Below are 18,129 nucleotides of genomic sequence, written 5' to 3' on the forward strand. Positions count from 1 at the left end.
TGGTCTCCACATTGCTATCACCACTTTTAATATGGAGAATGACTCAAGAAAGGATTCAGAGAACACATGGACACAGGGAGGGAAGCACTACACACTGGGGGCCGTTGGGGGGAAATGGGGGAGGGACAGGGGGGTGGGGAGGTGGGAAGAGATAGCATGGGGAGAAATGACAGATACAGCAGATACAGGTGAGGGGACGGAAGGCAGCAAACTGCACTGCCATGTGTGTACCTATGCAACAATCTTGCATGTTCTTCACATGTACCCCAAAACCTAAAATGCAATTTAAAAAAAAGAGAGAGAAAAAAAAAGAAAGAAAGGATTCAGGGGAAGAGCAGAGTTAGGAAAATAACCAAAATATGTGTTGGGAACACAGAAAGCTCTAAGCTGCCTGTTTCAGCAAAAATATAGACGTTTGGGTTCTTTGATTGTGACAGTGTGTGATTCAAGCAATCAAAACGTCTTGTTGAGGCATTTAAGTTTATTTTTGGTCTCCAGACAAGGATGTTGGAAACTATGGGAAACTATTTGTCTGTTGTCAGTCTCTTGGTGTGACTTTGGAAGAAATGAAGTGTAAGGGCTTCCTGCCCTTCCCTTACTGAAGGAGTTACTCTTGAGCCTTGCTGCAGGGAGGGCAGTGACATCACCAATGTGCTGGGTATTGGTGGAGGCTGCACACTGATCCACTAGGGAGCACTGAGTGTCCTCGAAGGTCAATGGAAACAGCCTTTAAAGCACGTGGGTGCCAAGTTAGCCCATCTAAGCCACAGATCCTGCAACAAGCATTTGACACCAAAGCTAAAGCTACCCTTCAGGAGATAGAATCCAGGCTGCTAGCATATTTTATTTGGGGAAATTATGTTTATTAAGTAATTTGGAGCTATATAGTTCCAGACAGAAATGTTTTACTGAGAACATATCAGAATCCACACTACAGTTTTGTAATGCTTTCCGTATTTGGGAGCTAGAAAAACTAGACAGTTCACTCAATTAGGAAATAGTATCCTAACAATATAACCAATGTAATACCACAAAATTGTCCAATTTTCAGCAAACTCTTCTTTATCCAGGTTAAATTGGTACTGTAGAAACACGCTCTAGAAAATAGAAAATGCTTTATTTTGCAGCAGTGATCATTGCCCTGACAATTGCCTTTCTTGTTAAAATGGGGCTCACAACATGTATTAATTTCTTCGATAAGAGAAACTGAAAGGTTCCATGGAAAATGAATCTGGGGCTGCATCAGTGGCACCTGCTGAGGACCAATAGCCAGAGTGACCTGTGTTCATGGCAGGTGCTCAGCAGGTGTCTCAGAGTCAGAAAACCAAAACACCTGGGCAGCTATGCCTTTCCGCAGCCCTGGGAGTGCAGCCTCCTCAGGTCGTGGCTGCAGGATAATGAAGCAGAGGCCGTGGCCACTCTCCTTGCTGATTTGCTGTCATTCTGTGCTACCTGCTCAGCTGCATGGGCAGATGTGATGCCTTTCTCACCTGTCATTTTCTCTAAACAGGTGGAGGGAGGCATATCCCTTTCACCTGAGGTCAATCCTGCCTCGGCATAGAAAACACATCTCCAAGAAATCATGAAGACATTTGGGGTTTGAGGAAACTGCTAATTTTCCTGGTTTTGTGTAGTTTTTGTTTGATTAAGAAAAATCGTATTTGGATAAACGAACACCAGCCGTTATCATATTCACTCCCTCCACTGTATGGAACCCTTCCCTGTCATGAGCATCTCTTATCACTTATACAAGTGTTTGTTTGTTTGTTTGTTTTTAACATGCAACAACTTATTCACAAAATATGGGCCCTTCTAAGGACAAGAGAAGCCCAGCAAATTCCTCTTTTACTTTTAAAGAGCAACACGGGCCAGGTGTGGTGGCTCCTGCCTGTAATCCCAGCACTTTGAGAGGCCAAAGCTGGTGGATTGCCTGAGCTCAGGTGTTCAAGACCGGCCTGGGCAACAGGGTGAAAGCCTGTCTCTACTAAAATACAAAAAATTAGCCAGGCATGGCAGCGTGTGCCTCTAGTCCCAGCTACTTGGGAGGCTGAGGCAGAACAATTGCTTGAACCCTGGAGGTGGAGGTTGCAGTGAGCAGAGGTCGCCACTGCACTATGGCCTGGCGACAGAGCGAGAATCCATCTTTTAAAAACTAAATAAATAAATAAATAAAATAAAGAGTAGTGCCAACACAAGTTGACAGAAGCTGTGGAGTCTATTAATATTGACATTTTCTAAATAAATACTATCAACACATGCAAAAGCATTGTAACATAACTGTACTAGTCACTTGTCATTATGGCATTTGTAAAAATGTTCATTTGCGGCAACTGCAAATTTGTACTGGGGAAGTGAGATGTAAGATTCAAGTTGTTTACGGACTGTCCATCTTCCCGTCCTTCAGTGGAACTCTTGTAGTGCCACAGCTGTCCTTGCAGATAATGCTGAAGAATTCACCTAAGGCCAATGAGGAATTCAGTATGATATAGTTTGGATATTTGTCCCCACCCAAATCTCATGTCAAAATGTAATCCCCAGCATTGGAGGTAGAGCCTGGTGGCAGGTGTTTGGATCATGGGAATGGATCCCTCATGTCTTGGTGCTGTCCTTGCAACAGTGAGTGAAGAGCTGCAAGATCTGGTTAAGTGTGTGGCACCTCCCACCCCTCTCTGTCTTGCTCCCACTCTTTCCATAGAGTTACTTAGACCCCAGCATGACTAATTCCCCATTGACAGCAAGGGTTTTGAGAGATGACAAAATTAAAAGGTCATGATAGTTTGCATTTCTTCTCCACTAAATGCTCCACGTGGTCCCCAAGGAATCTCCACTCTGGCTGATCAGACCTCAAATGTCTCCCCACTGGATGAGTTAATCACAAAACGATGAAGTTAATCAAAAAACGATGAAGTCGTTTTTTGCCTGTGCTTAAGAAGTTTTCATTTAGTAAAGATTAAAGGTGCCCTCAAAGCAGATTTACAGTTTTTGTTTTTGTTTTTTTGCACAACTTTCAGCTGCCTCGGGCTTCCCAATCTATCATATCCACTTTCTCTATTCAGATAAGCCACCATGCTGTGTTTGGTTTCCCCAGGCCTGTGTCTGTGCTCCAGAAATTGCTTTCAAAAAAAAAAAAAAAAAGGATCACAATTGCCAGGCTCACCTCATTTGTATATTTGTATTCCTTCTCTCAGGAATCAGTGTGAATATTGAATATTGTATATTACGTAATGTCTGAAAATTGTTGTTTTATATATTTTTGTGGTTTTATTGCTGTCTATAGATAAAAGAACAGTATGAAAACTGTTTCTCAATTCATAGTCAGAAGTAGATATCTCCTAAACCAGCAGTCCTCAGCGTTTTTGGCACCAGAGACTGGTTTTGTGGAAGACAATTTTTCCACAGACTAGTGGCGGTGGGATGGTTTTAAGTACATTAATTAAAGTATATTACACTTATTGTGCACTTTGCTTACGTTATCATTACATTGTAACATACAGTTAAATAATTATACAACTCACCATAATGCAGAATCAGTGGGAGCCCTGAGCTTGTTTTCCTGCAACTAGATGGTCCCATCTGGGGGCGATGGGAGACAGTGACAGATAACCAGGCATTAGATTCTCATAAGGAGTGCGCAGCTTAGATCCCTGGCATGTACAGTTCACAGTAGGGTTTGCACTCCCATGAGAATCTAATGTCACCACTGTTCTGATAGGAGGTGGAGCTCAGGTGGTAATGTGAGCAATGAGGAGTAGCTATAAATCCAAATGAAGCTTTGCTCACTTGCCCAACGCTCACTTACTGCTGTGCAGCCTAGTTCCCAACACATCACTCACCAGTACTGGTCTGTGGCCCAGGGATTGGGGACCCCTGTACTAAACATTTTATTTTAACTTAAAATATAAAATATACTAATTGGCCCATCAGGTGTTATGGTAATTCCTGTATTGCTCCATGTCACATTTATCCCCTCAGCCTAACTTATTTCTGCATAGTGTCTCCATTGATGACTGTATCTGTACACAATAGCTAGAGAGGCAGGGAAATTACTGCTTCCAGGGGGAGCACTCAGACAAATGTGGATACACTGCAATAGACAATTTCTCCGACCTTCCTGTCCTTCATGAGACAATTCTGAGGTATATTCTATACAGTTACTTAGACCCCAGCAAGACTAATCCCTCGTTGACCACAAGCGTTTTAAGAAATTGCAAAAATTAAAGGTCACAATATTTTGCATTTCTTCTCATTAAGAGATAGAGTTACTTTCCAAACCTTTTGAGTCCAGGCTGGTCTTACAATTTGCTATGACCAAAAGAATGTGGAACTCACATCTTTGTACAAGTTCTAAGCATCAGCTTCATGAAACTCTGCAACTTCTGCAACTGCAGTCTTTGGAGTCCTACTTCTTCCATATGAACAAATCCAAGCTAGGCTAATGGATAAGGACAATCACATGCCCTTCATGTCTTTGTCAACTGCCAGTAATCACCCAAGTGACAGACACATGGCAAGAGTTACCCAGGACTAGCACACCCCCATCAGTCCAACAGATTAACCTCTGACATACGAGTAGCTCATCCAAGACGCAACCAAAATCGCTGACCCACAGAACCTTGAGATAAATAATTATTGCTTCAAGTTTCTATTTTGGAAGAAGTTCCATAAAACACACTCACTGATAGAGTGGCATTTAGCTATTAATACACGTTTATTCACTTTTCTCCCATCCCTGTCCCACCCTTCCTACTCCCTGACCTCGGCTTCCTGGAATTACTTTCTAATAAGCTCCATTACTCCAAACTCTTTCCTAGGTCTGATTTCAGAGGAACCTAAACTAAGACAAGAAATAAGAACTTTTCTCTAGTTTTCATTTTGCATACTGAAGCTCTGTGTAATCTTTATGTAAATCACTCCCATCATGTTATCCACTATAATGTCCATCTTTAATTTTCTTTTTTTCTGAGACAGGATCTCACTCTGTCACCCAGACTGGAGTTCAGTGTGGGTTCATGGCTCATTGTAGCCTTAACCACCTGGGCCCAAGCAATTCCCCTACCTCAGCCTCCTAAGTAGCTTCGACTACAGGCACATACCACCATGTCAGACATACACACACACACACACACACACACACACACACACACACACACACATACATATATAGTTTACATTTATAGTTTATATGTAACATATTTACAGTTTCATAGTTTTGTTTTTGTTGTTGTTTTGTTTGTTTTTAGAGGCAAGGTCTCACTATCTTGACCAGGCTGGTCTCAAACTCCTAGACTGAAGCAATCCTCCTGCCTTTGCCACCAAAGCTGTTTTGTTTTTGCACAACTTTCAGCTGCCTCGGGCTTCCCAATCAATAATATCCACTTCCTCTATTCAGAGAAGTCACTATGCTGTGTTTGGTTTCCCTAGGCCTGTGTCTGTGCTCCAGAAGTTGCTTTCAGAAAAAAAAAAAGGATCTCAATTGCGAGGCTCACCTCATTTATATTCCTTCTCTCAGGAATCAATTCCTACATTGTATATTATACAATGTCTGAAAATTGTTGCTTTAAATATATTTTGTGGTTTATTGCTGTCTATAGATAAAAACACACCTGGGCTTACAGGTGTGAGCCACTGCACCCAGCCAATTTCCTTATCATGAAGAAAGACATAAAGTACCTGGAAAGCAATTTGTGTGAATAAGCCTACATTTTTAAATTTTTATCTAGTTTTTAGAATGTCTTGTTTATAACTAATGTGGCAGGCAACCTCTAACATGTTGACCCACTGACATTTCTTGGAATTTCACACCATTATGTAATCCATTCCCTTTGAGTATAGGCAGGACCTGTGAATGGCTTCCAGTGGATTTAGCAAAAGCGATGGAATGCCATTTGTCTGATGAAATTGGCTAAGCTGTGATTTTTGTCTTGCTAGCAGACACTGTTACTTTTTTGGTTTGCACATGTTGATGTAGCAAGTGACCATGCTGCAGAGGCTCACATGTGAAGACTGGACAGTAGCCTTCAGTCAAGAGCCTAAAAGGAACTGAATCCTGCCAGCAATCACATGAGCTTTAAAGCTGATCTTTCTCTGGTCACACACCTTTCCATGGGCTCTCAGTATTGGCTGGCACTTTGATTGCAGCCCTGTGAGAGACCCTAATACAGAGGACCAAGCTAAACTATACCAAGATTCTGGCCAAATCTGTGACATAATAAATATGCGTTGTTTTAATCTTCCTCATTTGTGGTAAAGTGTTATGCAGCAATTGATAAGTGATACACTAAATTTGAAAGTATTTTTAAAGAAACTTGCATAAAGCTCTCGAATGCATTGAACTTAGTTTTCAGGGAAACAAGCCCTTCTTTCATTGCTTTTCTGTTTGTTTGTTTGGCTGGTTGGTTGGTTTTGTTCTTGAGACAAAGTCTTGCTCTGTTTTCCAGACTGGAGTGCATTGGTGCAATCTCAGCTCACTGCAACCGCAGCCTCTGGGGTTCAAGTGATTCTCCTGCCTCAGCCTCCTGAATAGCTGGGATTACAGGCATGTGCCATCATGCCCGGCTAATTTTTGTAGTTTTTGTAGAGATGGGGTTTCACCATTTGGCAAGGCTGGTCTCAAACTCCTGGCCTCAAGTGATCCACTCACCTCGGCCTCCCAAAGTGCCGGGATTATTCTTTCATTGTTTGATGTCAGTTTTACTAAAGTATAACTCACAGGCAAGAAAACTCACCTATTTTAAATTTACCATTAGAAGTGTTTTGACAAAGGTACACAGTCATGTGACTACCATCACAGTTGGCAAAGTTCCTTAACTGTTTTATTGAGGTACAACTTACATACCAAAGTATCCATTCTGTTTAAGTGTATAACTAAATGATTTTTAACAAATTTCTAGTTTCCCTCCTTTTTATACTCATTTTTCATAGATTAATATAACATTTAAATATATTTAAAATGTAAAAGTGATGTTGGGGAAAAGGGCAGAGGAGGAAGCCCCAGGAATCTGTCTCTCCACCAAGACAACAAACTTGCTTGCCAAACCTGTCTGAAGTGATCATTTTGAAACTCTAGAGACTGTTGTAAAGATTGCACTTCCCATGATAAGGCTTGAAAAGTGAACTGTGGTTCTTCCTACATGGAAGTTCCAGACCTGTCCCAGTTCAAGCGGCATCACTGATGACCACACCCCTCACATAAGACCAGGAGACCAGATTCCCTCCAACCTCTGCCAGGATGCACTTGTCCGGAGGGTGTCAGTGTATGGCTTCCAGACCAGCAATGTCAGCACCACCTGGGAACGTGTTACAATTACAAATTCCCAGGCTTCAGCCCAGCAACTGTGGGAGTGGGGATAAGACTCCAAGTCCACAGGCTACCTGGAAAGGCTTTAAATCTCCTGCCCCCAGTGCCCACGTCATGCCAAGTACCAATTAAATCACTTGTTTGGGGTGGAAGAAATAGCGGTAATTTGTAAAGATCCCTAGGTGTGCAGAAGGATGGGGCCCACTGTTCTGTGGTTTCCAAGCCCTGCACATGATGCTGAAGTGTGAGCCCTCGGCCTCAGTCTTCCCACCTGTGAATGGGGAATTGGAACAGCCTCTCCTTCCTCACCCACTAGGGAACAACCCGATGCCTGAATTAAAGGGTTACGTAAGGGCAAGTAGAATGCAAATGAAAAGGGCTCAAAATGTACTGATTCCCAGCAGCTAGGCATTTTAAGCCAACCACAGGAAGCCATTTGGGAGCCAGCAGGGCTGAGTCTGAGGGCTGGATAATTTAAAGAATGTGTGTCTCAACTCTCTTATCCACAGGAGATTGTGGATCATCCCTGGAGATTATAAGAATCACTCTCCATCTCCATGAATGTGGATCTCAGAGACTGGGGAGGTATTGTTTAAAGGGCAAGGAGATTTAGTATGGGATGATTAAAAAGTTCTGGGCTAGATGATGGATGATGGTTGCACAACATTGTGAATATTCTCAATGCCGCTGAACTTTACACTTAAAAGTGGTTAAAATGGTTAACACTCGGTTATGCATATTTTATCATAATAGAAAAAGAAAACAAGGGACACAGACAGATGAGTACAAATAAAACTGGATATATCTGTAGGTATATTGTTTTGAGTTCCTATTATGTGTAGAGTATAGGCAGGACCTGTGAGTGGCTTCCAACCAACTACATATATGAGTAGAAATAAAACTGGGCACATCTATATACATACAGATTTATGTTCTATGTCAGCTTTACTAAAATATAGCTCACGAGCAATTTAAAAAAACAAAACTTTACTTGTCCATAGCCCTTCTGCATGTCAGGTATCTGGTTGTCCCATAGTGGCTGAGGAAGGAGAGGTTGCTCCCATCCCCCATCCATATGTAAATCTATGTACATGCAGAGTCACCCAGTTTTATTTGTGTTCATACATACACACAACTAAAACAAATCTATCATTCTCAGCAAACTGACGCAAGAGTAGAAAATCAAAAATCGCATGTTCTCACTCATAGGAGGGTGTTGAACAATGAGAACACATGGACACAGAGAGGGGAGCACTACACACTGGGGTCCGTTGGGGGGAAATGGGGGAGGGACACGGGGGTGGGGAGGTGGGAAGAGATAGCATGGGGAGAAATGACAGATACAGGTGAGGGGAAGGAAGGCAGCAAAACACACTGCCATGTGTGTACCTATGCAACAATCTTGCATGTCCTTCACATGTACCCCAAAACCTAAAATGCAATAAAAAAAAAATCTATCCTAGAAAGATAATTTACTTGGAAGTGAATTGGGTGAACTGGGACAGATAAAAATGCAGGTGATGGGATTAATGAGGAGATCATCAGATAGCCCAGTTCAGACAATGATTCTTGTGTCACAAGAACAAAGGAAGCAACTGACCCCAGAAAGATTAGGGAGCTAATTCAAAGGATCAAATAGTAGAGGCCAGGCACAGTGGTTCATGCCTGTAATCCCAACACTTTGGGAGGCCACGGTGAGTTCGAGACCAGCCTGGCCAACATGGTGAAACCTGGTCTCTACTAAATATACAAAAAATGAGCTGGGCATGGTGGCACATGCCTGTAATCACAGCTACTCAGGAGGCTGAGTCAAGAGAATTGCCTGAATTCAGGAGGCGGGGGTTGCAGTGAGCCGAGATCATGCCACTGCACTCTAACCTAAACAATAGAGCAAGACCCTGTCTCAAAAAAAAAGGGAGGGGGGAGGGGGATAAGATAACGGACCAGATATGGGATCAAGGAAGCCAGTGATAACTACAAGTGACTGTGTCATGCCCTTGTGTGTGAAACTTTGTTATGAAGAGAGGAGATATGATCTGATACCTGGAGCAAATGCACCCCAGGTATAGAAGAGAGTCACACATACAGATTATGCCAGAACATAGAGACTGTTTTTATAGACCAAACAATCCTCTGAGAATGAAATGGACATGGGAGAAACAGAAGACTCCAAAAGATAAAAATGACCTAAAATAACCTAAAAGTTTACACTGAGATGGGAGAAAGCAATGTGGGTGGTTTTTTTTAAAGTGAGTACATTGGAATCTGTTTTAAAAAGCAATCTGGATAAGAATGCCAAAGCAAAGTGAAATGATCTCAGTATGGAGAAGGAAAAACTGAATAGATTACGGGCTTTATTCTTTATTACAAAGGCATTGCACAAAATAATACGTATTTTTCCTGCATAGACTTTCAGCTAAATGTGCAGAAGAGGCCTTGGTTGGATTTATGATTGACCATGAGTCCACACGTAGCCCCCTCTCTCTAGGTTCTTTGTAACAGAGAACTCACATGCTAAAAATGCTGAGAACATGAAAAATAAAGTCTTCATTTGGTATTTTAGGCTTTTATTAGGCCCAAATTTATCACTTTTTTATTAAATGAAAAAGAAATCTTCAGCTCTTGCTAACAATTGGCTCAATCACATTGGCTTCTATTTTATCCTATGATGAATAGCAATTAATTGCACATCAATAGTTCTTATGCTTTGAACTAAATCAAGATGTAGGAACGTGTTTACATATAGACAAGCAATGCCAGTATGCATAATCAACTAGGAAAAAAAATGGGTTAAAATTCCTTTGGTTTGCACAGGACTGATGGTTGATTGGAGCCTTGTTATGCAAATAATGTTTGCCACTGAGAGATGAAAGATAAGAATAAAAAACTGCACTACCAAATGAGGCAGATAGACTCTAATTGATTTATTTTTTATGTACCTTTCTTGTTTCTTTTCTTAATATTATTTTATTTCTTAGGCTAAAATTATTTTTTTTTAATTGAACGGTTTTAGAGTGTGTTCTAAAATGAAGGCCCAATATTATGCACTCCCTTGACATCAGGAGAAATCAGGAGAAACTCAAATTGATTAAGCACAAGTTCCCCTACCCACCTGCTCTCACAGATAAGATCCCCTGGCCCAAAAGCCCTCCTTATCAAATAGGCCAGGCACAGCTCTTGGTGCTGAGTAGCAGCCTTTAGTTTTTTCCCAACCAGTGGTATTATTCCAACAAGTCAATTATATCCTCCTGTGGGAATGAGGGTCACCCTGGCCTCTTTATACTACAAAGCTTGCCTTCCACCACCCCTGTTTGATTTACTGCATCATTTTTCTTATGTAAAATCATCCACATAAAGTGTCAGCTACTAAGAGTGCAACCCACAGTGGCCTTGCAGGGTGTCCTGTGTCCTCCCCTGGGCTGAGTATACATGATTAATAAATCTCATTTGTCCAGTGCCGGGTGTTGTGTGTTTGATTACACTCCTCACATTAGGGCAGCAATTCTTGCCTCACCAACGGGGTGAATAGGAGTTGATTAAACGAGTCTGTGAAGCTGCAAGAATGTCCCATTCTCTTGTGTGAGGAGTGATCATATAACCCAAGGAAGGCCAGTGAGAAATCCTTCATGCTTAGAGGAACAAAGAACCTAAAAATGGAAGTTCCGTATCACACAATAAAGTTCTGGTTTCTATGCCCCCCCCCTTTTTTTTTTTTTTTTTGAGACAGAGTCTCAATGTGTCACCCAGGCTGGAGTACTGTGACGTGATCTCGGCTCACTGCAACCTCTGCCTCCCAGGTTCAAGCGATTCTTCCACCTCAGCCTCTCAAGCAGTGGGGAATACAGGTGCCTGCCCCCACACCTGGCCAATTTTTTGTATTTGTAGTAAAGACAGGGTTTTACCATATTGGCCAGGCTTGTCTCAAACTCCCGATTTCAAGTGATAATGCCTGTCTCAGCCTCCCAAAGTGCTGGCATTACAGGTGTGGGCCACGGCACTTGGCCTGTATACATTTATGCTAAGAGACTGATGATGAGATTCCCACTACCTACCTTTCTGAGGTATCTTGATCTGCCCATTCCTAAGCTGGAATCTGTATGCAATTAATTAGCTCTTGCTGTGTAACAAATCACTCCAAAACTTAGAGATATAAAACAACACACACTTACCTCACAATTTCTGACTCTGACTGCTAAGCTTGGCTTAGCAGAGCCCTCTGCTTCACCCCATCTCCCAAGGTTGTAATCAAGGTTCCAGCGCAGGCTTCCTAAGGCTCCAATAAAGATCACAGCTGAGGTTGCAGCCATCTCAAGGTTGAGCTGGGCACGGTCTGCTTCCACACCCACCCAATGGGTTTCCGGAAAATGACTCAGTACCTCCTAGGCTGTTGGACTGAGGCTTGAGCTCCTTGCTGGCTGTTTGTCAAAGATGGGATCCTTGCTGGGTTGCCCTCTCCGTCGGAACAAACATGTGGCAAAAACCGGACGGAGAACGGCACAGCGGTCGGAAGTCACAGTCGCTCATAACCAATCAAGAAGTGACATGTAAGCCCTTTTGTGACATTCTATATGTTAGAAGGAACACATTAGACTGAGCCCACATTCAAAAATAAGGGTTCCTTGCAGATGTGAATATCAAGAGGCACGGATGACTGGGAGCCCTGCGGGAAGGTGCCCACCACACCAGGCTTGGTAAATAGACACACGCTAGGGTAGGCACAACCAAGTCTCCTTCAAAGATGGCATCCCCTTCCAAGGTGCAGGGTTCCAGCGGGAGCACAACTTCCCAGCCCAAGATCACATTTCCCAGAGGCCTTTACCTCTGTGTGGGACCACGTAAGTGGACCTTGCCCACGCAAGGCCAGCAGGAGTGATATGCAGTGCACGGGGCCACAGGGCTGAGGGTGCCAGTGAGCCTTCCCCGCTTGTTCTCTCCTTTCTTGCTACCTTGTCACAGATTCTTTCATCCATCTGGGAAGGTAACTGGTGAAAATGCAAAAGCCACAAGATACAAGGGCCAGAGTCCCTCTACTTGCTGCTCAGAAGAGAGCCATCCTGTGATCTGGAACAAGCTTTGGGGATTTGCTGAATGAGAATTAATCATCAATTATGTTTGAGCCTGTATGTATTCTGCAGTTCATAACACCAGTCATCATTACATTTATGGGACACAACCACACACACACACACAAACACACACACACACACACACACAATGGGTATTTCTGTATTCTACGTAACTAGTTACCAGTGTATGTACTGATATTCATCCATTCCCTCAACAATTTTTTTTGTTCTTAAATCTGACTGTGGGTTATGTATTTGCTAGGAGTTATGGATGAAATCGTGAGCAAGACAGATCCAACCTATGATCTAGAAGGTACAGTTTAAAAGATATAAATAAGTATATGCAAGCACAGTCTTCTCTCACATTCATCTAGTTGTTTGATTCCTACAACATTCCTGGAAAGTAGTCAAAACAAAGGCCATTGTTTGGACTTCTAGGTGTGACAGCTGAGGCCCAGCAACTTAGGGCACTTGGCCAATACTGGGCTTGGACAAGACCAAAGCCCACTGTTCCTGAATCTGAATGAATGCTCTTCCTACCACACCTCCCTGCCTCCTAGTGTGTATCCTGGCAAGGTAAGCAACACAGTATGTATAAAGTCAGGATGTCCAGATCTTAAGGGAGGAAAGTGTTATGCAATAATAAAAACACAATCGTCGGACAGCTGCGGTGGCTCTCACCTATAATCCCAGTACCTTGGGAGGCCAAGGCGGGCAGATCACCAGAGATCAAGAATTCAAGACCAGCCTGGCCAACATGGTGAAACCTCATCTCTACTAAAAATATAAAAATTAGCCAGGCATGGTGGTATGCGTCTATAATCCCAGCTACTCATGAGACTGAGGCAGGAGAATCACTTGAGATCACACCACTATGTCACTGCACCCCAGCCTGGGTGACAGAGCAAGACTGTGTCTCAAAAAACAAACAAATAAACAAACAAACAAACAAAAACACACAGTCATCAACTTGTGACACTGACTCTCTACCCTGATTTTTAAAAATATCCCTTGTTCTCACAGAGCTATCTGATGCTTCTGAACTGTCTGGTGAGTCCCCATATATGTAAACCATATTAAGCTATTATTTTATTTTCCACACACATTTCTCTCCATCATCCCTTTCATACATAGAGTTGTCTGATACTGTATAGAACATCCACTTAAATTTTAGTTTCCGATAAATTACAAATTTTCAATGTGAGTATACCCCAAATACTGCTCTGAATATACTGACATTAAAAACTGTTCATTACCTATCTGAATTTCAAATTTAACTGTGGATATTGCATTGTTACTTGGTATGATGATAATTCGAATCACAACACAATGATAATTCTACTTCAACACAAGCTTCTTTCTTCTTTTCTAAGATGTGGGTTCAGTGTCTGTACTGTTATTCCCATTTTATTTTATGCTCTTCTTCTTTATTAGAAATCTCAAATGACAAAGAAGGAAATCCAGGGGAAATATGTTAAATAATTCCTTTCTACGATGATTACTTGAACTTCAGGTCACAAATGTGAAAAATCCCTCAAACAATAAATGAAATGCATAATCCAAATGCCAATGCAAAAATCATAGTCACTTTCTTTAATATGTACTGGTTTTGAACATTTAAACTTATGAGGAGGTAATACATTTTTTGAAGTACTAATATTTTATGCAGTATTTGATATTTCCAGTCTCAAGAAATAAAATGCAGGTAGAAAATTACAAAAGGTGACATTCTTTTGTGGAAACGTATAACAAGAAGCATTTGATAACACTGCCTATAGAGACACTGTTTTCAAAAGAGCAAAGGTGTGTGGAGGATAAGGAGCATCTGGGGAATCCTCATACCTTATTAGTTTTAAAATATTTCCAAAGTTGCAAAATTATATTGAACAAAAGAAATGATTTGATTTGCATTAGGCAAAAATATTTTAGGGTACCCTTCCTTTTGACAATGGAAATGTGGCCGTTTGCATGACTGTGGTCAGACTATGAATCAGCAAGGCCACTCCCATCATCACATTAAGATGAACTAAATGAGAACATCTCTCTGTCAACTTCCTCCCTTAAATGTACTTTTTTTTTTTAAAGTGGGCTCAGGATAGTTGGGAAAAAAAAAAAGCTAGTGCGTCTATTGATTCTCCAAACGAGTACCACACATGATAACATCTGTGTCAGTTAATTACCAAGAAAAAGGCAAGTTGAACTTGCTGATTTAGAGAGATTTATATGGATAAGAACAGCTGCCAATGCAACAGGATAGCACTCAAAGAATTTCAAGAAGAGAGAAGTAAGCAAGGCCAAGAAAAAGCAATGGGAGAAGTGATTGTGGTTCTTTTTGATGGGTTTGTCCACCTGGCCTGGCCACACAGTAAAACTCAAGTAAAGCACCTGACTCAGGGTCTCCCAGTGTTAACCCCTGACAACTTCTGAAACTACTGGTGGTAGAAGGAAATTCCTCATAATATACAGCCAGGAGAAAGGAAAAACCAATTTAACAGGGTAATCACAGAGTAATGACATGGTGTAATGCATCCATCAGTGACTCAGCTGAGAACTGATGACTTTTTTATTGATATATAATATGTTGCATTTTGTGAAGTACATGTGATATTTTGGTACATGCATAGAACATGAAATGATCAAGTTGAGGTATTTGAAGTGTCCATCACCTTAAGCACCTATCATTTCTATGTGTTGGGAACATTTCAAGCCGTCTCTTCTAGCTACTTAAAAAATATGCATTGCATTGTTTCTAACTATGGTCACCCTACTCTGCTATAGAACATTATAACTTGTATCTTCCATCTAACTGAATGTTTGTACCCATTAACTGACCTCTCTTCATACCACCATTCATGTACTCCCCCTTCCCAGCCTCTGTTATCTGTTATTCTGCTCTCTATCTTCCTGAGATCACTGCCCAATAGAACATAATGCTGGAAAAAGGCTTATATTAGCACCGCCCAATAGAACACAGTGCTGGAAAATGGCTTATATCAGCACCACCCAACAGAAAACAGTGCTAGAAATGGCTTATAGTAATACTCCTGTCTCAGCCTCCCAAGTAGCTGGGATTACATGTGCCCGCCACCACACCTGGACAATTTTTTTTTTTGTATTTTTGTAGAGACAGGGTTTCACCATGTTGGCCAGGCTGGCCCTGAACTCCTGACCTCAAGTGATCCAACTGCCTCAGCCTCCCAAAGTGCTGGGATTACAGGCATGAGCTACCATGCCCAGCCTTCTTGCTACTTTCAAAAATCATGAAAGTGGGAAGGGATAAAGCTGCCTCTGGAATACACTTAAATATCCATATAAAAAGTACACATTTCACCAATCCTAGGAATGAGAGTGTTAATAAATAGCAAGACAGTCAACCTAGCAGAACACTGTTTCTGGTCCCTCCAGGTTCTGGAGCGTGGGTCATCTCACGCTTCACCCACATCCTCCAGACTGCTGGCAAATCTGTCTTCTTTGTGTGTCATTTCAACATCTTTTGGGCACCTGATATTTTTCTTCATTACTTTAACTTTATGAACAATCACTTTAAAAGTGAGAAAAAGTTTTGACTTCCTAGTAAAATATAAAGTGTGACTTTTAAGAAAATAAGATTATTAACTTTAGGAAAAGAATAAAGTAGATTTTTTTAAGTGAAACCCTTTATGACTTTAATGAATTCAAATACTAAATATAAAATTAGAGCCAATAACTGCTTTATGAATCAAGGGATACATTTACTGCACCTAATGGTATATTTTATTCTTTTGGGGTCTCTCTCTCCCCCACCACCATCACAAAAGTACACAAATACTGAAGTGTATACTAAACCAAGCAAGAGAAAAATACAAATACTTTCTGAAAATATTTTAATTCCAACCTTGGTAGAAGAAAGGATAGCATCTTATAGGATGAATTGATTTAGTCTTTGACTTGCAAATTATACCCCAATTACTGTGCCATGCAAAGAATAGACCATTGTCTCTGACGTGAATGACAGTTAATATGATCATCATGGTAATAAAGATAAAATGCAAAGAGGATTCAGGTATATATTCATAATTTGAATTGTAAATGTAAAAAGATTTTTTTATTCACTGGCTAAGATAAAGACGAGATGCTCTCTATTATTCCCTTGATTTTGTAAGGAAAAAATTCAAATAATATGTATTGATCACAGGTATCATGAATCATGTGGCATTACAGAGTTAAAGCCTAGGGATTGCTCATCGGTATTTGGCACAAAAATCTATTGATCCAATCAATATAGCTTTTAAAGGGAAAACTTAAGTTATGAATATGTTATTACCTTTTGTCTCCACTCTATAGAACTGTAAAGAACAATTATGTAGGTGTTTTAATTGAGATTTTATTTTTAATCTGAAAAATTGAACGGTAAAAGGAAATCATAATAAAAAAGACAAAAATAGTTGATAGGCATTTACTTTCTTGCTTACTTTATTCCATCTTTCTCTAATTCCACAAAATTCTTAGCTTTCATTCAAAAGTACTAAAATAAGAAAGGAGGGGCCAGGCGCGGTGGCTCAAGCCTGTAATCCCAGCACTTTGGGAGGCCGAGGTGGGTGGATCATGAGGTCAAGAGATCGAGACCATCCTGGTCAACATGGTGAAACCCCGTCTCTACTAAAAATGCAAAAAAATTAGCTGGGCATGGTGGCGCGTGCCTGTAATCCCAGCTACTCAGGAGGCTGAGGAAGGAGAATTGCCTGAACCCAGGAGGCAGAGGTTGCGGTGAGCCGAGATCGCGCCATTGCACTCCAGCCTGGGTAACAAGAGTGAAACTCCGTCTCAAAACAAACAAACAAACAAACAAAAAAAAACAACCTGGGCAAAATAGAAAGACCCACCCATCCCATCCATTAAAAAAATAAAAATTTAAAAAAATAAGAAAGGAAAAAGGAAACATATTTATCATCACCAATCCATAATTGTTTGTTTTTAGCTAACTAGAAGGCACCAAAAACCAAAGAATAAATTAAGAAACTAAATGTGACTTTAAATTGAATTCATTAGTTTCAAAAGTTTGAATTTCAGACCACATTATAATTTTGTCCACACATAATGAAGTCATTAAACAAACAATTAAAAATTCAGTGAATCTGTATGTGTTAAATATTGTAGATTAACATAAGCAGTTACTTTTACGTGTTTTCAGGACAGCACTAAAGGAAGTATAAATTAATTGTTAAAGGTATGAAGCCACATTAACAGAGAATTTAGGAGCAGAAACCATGGAAACCAACTTACTTTTGGATGCTAAATTCCATTGGTAGATTAAGAATGATGAATCATTCACAAACAGTCGGGGAAATTAGGAGTCAATTCGATTTGTACTTCAGAAACCTCCAAACGCTCAGGCAAACTTAGCACCAGGTGTCTCCCAACATGAGAGTAGAAACAGAGCGAAGACATTTTTAGCCCTGCTCGAAAACAGATATGTATCCCTGTAAGTAAACCACCTCTGGACTGAGCATGGGTATCTGGATATCTACCATAAACCAGCCTTCGTTTACATGTAAATATCCAGAATACAGAGACATAAAACTATTCTCCAGTTGGGGTGTACATTCTTACAACTATGGCTCCACCCTCCAGAAAGGAGGTTGAAAACTCTTCTCTGGAGAATTTGACCAGCCCATGTGGATAAGTCTAAGTGTACTGGCATTACGGCTTCCTAATTGAAGTAGCCCACCTGACCATCTACAGTGAAGCCCACCAAAGACAAGCCCCATGACATGCCCAACTGTGATG

The 18,129-nt window shown here is 41.0% G+C and overlaps 1 long non-coding RNA gene across 1 annotated transcript in view; it reads right to left on the reverse strand.

Annotated features, from left to right (window-relative positions):
- Positions 1 to 17,823, reverse strand: part of LOC141585044 (uncharacterized) — a 55,237-nt gene extending 37,414 nt beyond the window's left edge. Inside the window, exon 1 of the long non-coding RNA XR_012518313.1 lies at positions 17,626 to 17,823. This is a non-coding gene — a long non-coding RNA (uncharacterized LOC141585044). The remainder of the gene's footprint in view (positions 1 to 17,625) is intronic.
- Between the last annotated feature and the right edge of the window lie 306 nt (positions 17,824 to 18,129).

Source organism: Saimiri boliviensis, chromosome 7 (genome assembly GCF_048565385.1).
Source record: "Saimiri boliviensis isolate mSaiBol1 chromosome 7, mSaiBol1.pri, whole genome shotgun sequence".
NCBI classification, from domain to species: domain Eukaryota; kingdom Metazoa; phylum Chordata; class Mammalia; order Primates; family Cebidae; genus Saimiri; species Saimiri boliviensis.